The 5,454-nt window shown below is 36.9% G+C and overlaps 1 pseudogene; it reads left to right on the top strand.

Moving 5' to 3' along the window:
• Window positions 1-2,596: 2,596 nt before the first annotated feature.
• On the top strand, window positions 2,597-3,768 carry LOC138148892 (pre-mRNA-splicing factor RBM22-like; annotated as a pseudogene).
• Window positions 3,769-5,454: the final 1,686 nt, after the last annotated feature.

Genomic DNA, 5,454 nt, shown 5'->3' with positions numbered 1-5,454 from the left:
AACAACTTCTAGAATATTAACATAAGAAAATGTTATATAATGCTGATATCATTTCCCTCCCTTTTGAATGAATCTTTTTTTTTCAAATGCTTTATTAACTTGTGGTTTACATTATTCATTTCCGCCAGATTTTGAGTTACACATTTTCTCCCTGTTTTTCCCCTACCCACCACCCCAAAATAGCAGTCCCACAGGATATCCCCTCTTCCAATCTGCTCTCTCCCATATCTTCTCCCATACCCCCTTTGACTTTTCCAGTAGGGTATGGTGGATCTCTATGCCCCAGTGCTTGTATATCTTATTTCCCAATTACATGTAAAATAGTATTAATAACAGCATATACATATTTTTAAACATTTGGTTTTAAAACTTTGAATTCCATATTCATTCCCTTCCTCTCTTATCACCCACCCTTACTGGGAAGATAAGCAATTCAGTATAGGTTGTACTGGTGTAGCTATGCAAAACATCACCATAATAGAGATATTGTAAAAGACTGATTATATTTCCCTCCCTCCTATTCCACCTCCCACTTGTTCTATTCTCTACTTTGATCCTGTCCCTTTTCAAAAGTGGGTACTTCCAACTTACCTCCCCCCAAGCCTGCCCTCCCTTCCATAATCCTCCCTCTCATCCCCTTTCCCCCTACTCTCCTGTAGGATGAGATACCCTATTTGGTGTGTATGTCATTCCCTCCCTGAGCCAAATTCAATGAGAATAAGGTTGACCCATTCCCTTTTGCCTTCCTGTTCTTCCCCTCCATTGTAACCATTTTCCTTGCCTCTTCTATATGAGATAGTTTACCCCATTCTGTCTCTCTCTATCTCCTCTCATTATATTCCTCTCTCACCTCTTAATTTCACCTGAATGAATCTTAAAAACAAAAAGATAGTAATTTCTTTTTTTTTCTTAAATATAGTTATTTCATTTGGTTAAAGTCTGATGCTAATGAGAGCAAGTTCTAGGGGTTAGTTTCCATGTGGGCCAGCTAATTCCTCTCTGGTCTATGGTTGAAGAGTGTATAATCCTAGAAAACCATCCATTGAAGTTAGGTAACACATATGGATAGAGTGTTGGACTTGGAGTCCAGAAGACTTGAGGTCTGATGCAACCCCAGTCACATACTAGCTGTATGACTCTGGAAAAGTCACTTAACCTCTATCTCTGTGGGTTTCCTCAACTATAAAATGGGGATTATAGTAACTCACAGGTAGTTGTGAGTATCAAATAAGATATTTGTAAAATGCTGAATACAGTGTCTTAGTAGGTGCTTAATAAGTGTGTATTTCCTTCCCTTCTCTTCCCATCTTTTCATAACCACCATTCGTCATTGGGGGACTAAATGAGATACTGTGAATCCAACATAACTACTAGGGAAAAAAAACTCAGTACATTGTTATCTCCTTAACTGAAATGAACAAGGCAAGTATCTATATGATAGGATTTGATTGTTTAAGGAAATCTCTGTCTCCTTGCTTAAAATCCCATCATTAGAGATTCATTCTTTGGATCTGGAAGCTTGTGGGCACCTTAAAAAGTTACATAGTAACATTTAAATACTCTTAGAATGTTAACACCATAAACTGTTTGTAGCTAAAATCTTAGTGAGTAATTTAGCCGCTCTTGTTTGTGTCCAACTTTTTGTGATGCTGTGGACCATATTATGCCAATATCGTCTGTGGGGTTCTCTTAGCAAAGGTACTGGAGAGGTTTGCCATTTCCTTCTCCAGTAATTTAGTCACTATATTTGCATAATTCCAAATTGTTTTCTAGACTGGTTGGAATAATTCATAGCTCTACCAAAAATGGATTAGTGTACTGGTCTTTCTACAACTCCTCCAACATAAGTTATTTACATCTTTTCTCTGACAATTTTCTTGAGTGTGAGGTGGAATCTTGGGGTTGTTTTCATTTGCATTCCCCTTATTATTAGTGATTTGTTGATCAGTCTACAAACATCTATTAAGTACTTATTATGTGCCAGGAACTGTATTAAGCTCTAGGGATGTAAAAAAGAGACAAAAGACAGTCCATATCCTCTAGGAGCTCACAACTTAGTGGGGGAAACAACAAGCAAACAAATGTGTATAAACAAGTTATATACAAAATAAACAGAAAATAAGAGCATTAGAATTAAGAGGGATTAGGAAAGACTTCCTGTAGAAGATGGGTCTTTAGTTGAATCTTAAAGGAAGCAAGGGAAGGCTGAAAGAGAGAGAACAGGGAGACACAGTATGGAGGACAGCCAGAGAAAGTGACCAAAACCAAAAGATGGAAGTCTTGTTCATGCAACAGCAAGGAATCCAATTGTATATATCATTTGATTACTTATTTATTGAATAATGGGTTTTTTCATATATTTCAATCAATTAATCAATCATGTATTTCTGTTAGTTGTCTATAAATAAACCCTTATCCACAAATTTTGATAAGAATTCCCCCTCCAATCTATTATTTTGTGCCTTATCCTAGATGTAATAATTTTATTTGTTCAAAAGATTTTCAATTTCATGTGATCCAAATTATCTATTTTATCTTTTATAATTGCCTCTCTTCCTTGTTTTCTTAAGATTTTCTCTCCCACGCAGGTTCTAAGATGGCTATTTTTCTGAGCTCCAAACCTTACAACAGGCAAAACCTAGAGGACTTGAACTTCCCAATTCTGTCAGAAGAGCCTTGAAAGAAAATCCCAATACCTAGATGACCAAACAGAAGTATGGAAATGAATACAAAATTTATGTCATATCATTCATGGTGTTCACATGCATCTTATGTGCCAAACCTGCAGTAGGCTAAAAAATGCTTGTCACATCTACCTTTGAGACCTAGAGTACAGTTTATCTATTAAGGTCTGGGATTCAGAATTGTCCTTTAAGTATATCATGCCTAACTATAATATGAATAAAGAATGTTGAAAGAGGGATTTCTAATTTTGATGAGACTCACCTAATGGGTATTCTTGAGAAGGCTACCAGTGTCAATAAACTCAAATTTACTTGGATTGCCTCCTTTCTATGATAATAATCATTTTCACATTTGTTCCTTTTGGGTTAAAGGAGACTATGAAAGAGAACACTGTCCATAGTGACCTGAGAAGCCCACAGATGTTGATGACACCCTTGCTGATCAGAACATTACAGATCACTATTATGGCATTAATAATCTTAGGACACTCAAGCTTCTAAAATTGGCTTCAGCAATGCCACCAGATAGTAAGACCACAACATACTTCATATGTTGGGAGATATTATCTCCGAGAGACTGATCTCAGAAATCACTTTTATCAGTTAGATGAATTCCAAATGATTATGGTGGTACAGAATGCTCTCATGCATGCCACAAAGTAAGCTGCAAAGATGGATGCTAAGAAATTCTTCAACAAACTGACTATAAATGAACACAAGCTTAATGTGAAAAGAAGAAGATCCTGGGAAGCCAGAGGAAAAGAAAAGGAAAAAAGAAGGAACAACAGACTCTAGAATTAAACTAAAGCTTGTTCTAGGACTTACTGGAGCTCTTTCCTCTCTTCTAGCAGCATAAGAAGAAGCATTTGTCAATTATTTTAATGTCCCTGCCAGAGGTCCTTAAGCACAGGTTAATATTGCCCTGCCTCCTCCTCCTAGAACTGCACCTCCACCTCAACCAGGCTTTGGACCATAAATGTTTCACTCAATGGGATCATCACATCCCTTTATTCAAACTCTAGGACTCATCAGCTCTCCTTCTTGGCATTTCCAGAGGATGGGAGATCAAGTATTCAGTGAATAGGCCTCTTTAAGATATGAGTATCCCTTTGGGACTTTGATTGGTATAGCATTAAATCTATAATAGCTTCAAGGTGATGATATCTATGTATAAGAAAGAAGGAAAGGAAGAAAACAAGCATTTATTAAGCACCTCCTATATGGCAGGCACCATGCTAAGCACTTAACAAATATTTTCTCAGTTGATCCTCACAATAACTCTTTGAAGTAAGTGCTTGTTATTATTCTCCCCATTTTATAGTTGAGAAAATCGAGACTGAGAGAAGTTAAGTGACTTGCCAAAGGTCCCATAATTAATAAGTGTCTGAGGATAGATATGAACCCACGTCAGCATCCGAGTGCTCTGCACGCTGAACCTCTAAGCATCTGTAATGACATTTTCTGAACCAAATATTTGGGCCCATGGTCTGATAAAAAAATAAGCATTTTGCACAACTTTTTTTTTCAAATTGGGACTGGCCTAAAAAATGTATGCTATGTGATCATAGCCTTATTACCTCTACTTGCTGCAGCTTTTTAACTCTAAAGAACCTCAAAGTTTAGCTTCTCAAAGGTAATCTGAATGAATATTAAATACTTGCTCCTCAAGTTTTTTATGGTAATGGGAAAAAGCTATTACGGAAAAAAAAAAGCTTGTGGATGGAATTCTCCAAACTGAAGAGATTATAAACATTCCTGCCCCTCCTTGAGGACTTATCCAAATTCTCCCTAATTTGGGTTCTTTCTTTTTTGCCCTTATCCTCAAATACCTAAATCCTCAAGTGGATGAATGTTCTCATCCAGAAGCAATCCAGGAGGGACCTTTCTAGGTAAAAGTTGTTGGAAGGGACTGTGGGTTTTATTAAGGGATAGTAAGGTAGGGTGAGGTGCAATGGGAGGGAACTTGGTGTCTTGAACATGTAGTTTGAACAATTTGTTATTCATTTTCACTTGAGTCTGAGTTCTAAGTAACCATTCTCAGCCTGTTTCCTTATCTGTAATGGAAGAACTATTTCCTAGCAAGCTTATCTCAAAGTTTATATGAAAATTAAATTACAGATTGTAAAACATTGTGGGAAATCTCTATGATTTTGTTGGTATAGGGAAGTGACCAATAAGAAAACTCCCTCAAAAAATGTAGGTAGACACATAATCTGAGAGAGTAGCCTAGGGCACTACGAGATTAATAGACTTGCCCAATGTTACACAGCCAGTTTGTCTGAAGCAGAATTTGAGCCGAGATTATACTGACTCCCCAGTGGCTCTCTATCAACAACTCCATGCTGACTATCATATACTGTGGAAGTGCATTGTAAGCCTTTGATTTATATACCTATGAAAGATATCATCATGTAAATAGAAAACTTGAAAAAGGCAGATTGGAACACTGAAATGGTAAATTTTCAGCAGACATAAGAACAACATAACTCTTATCAGGTGTTGTGTAACTCAGAGTCATGAAACACTCAGGTCCCTCAAAATTTCAAACTGAGGATACCCCAAAAGGCAATGAAAAGGTAAAATTAGACATATGCAGGGTATAACAAATTACAAAGAATTATGAAGAAGTTGAGTACAGCATGTCAACAAAGAAATATATTAACTGATATTTATTAACGAATGTGAAAAAGGATGGAATCGTCACCTTGACAAGGGTCAAGGATAACTGATGCATGACCTGATGAGATGTGAGCTCTGGGAGCCCCCTCAA

Source organism: Petaurus breviceps, unplaced genomic scaffold (genome assembly GCF_028583685.1).
Source record: "Petaurus breviceps papuanus isolate PSGF00001 unplaced genomic scaffold, PetGlider_PUasm1.0 90842, whole genome shotgun sequence".
Lineage (NCBI taxonomy): Eukaryota > Metazoa > Chordata > Mammalia > Diprotodontia > Petauridae > Petaurus > Petaurus breviceps.
The sequence above is the reverse complement of the archived record's forward strand: the minus strand, read 5'-3'. Positions and strand labels throughout refer to the sequence as shown.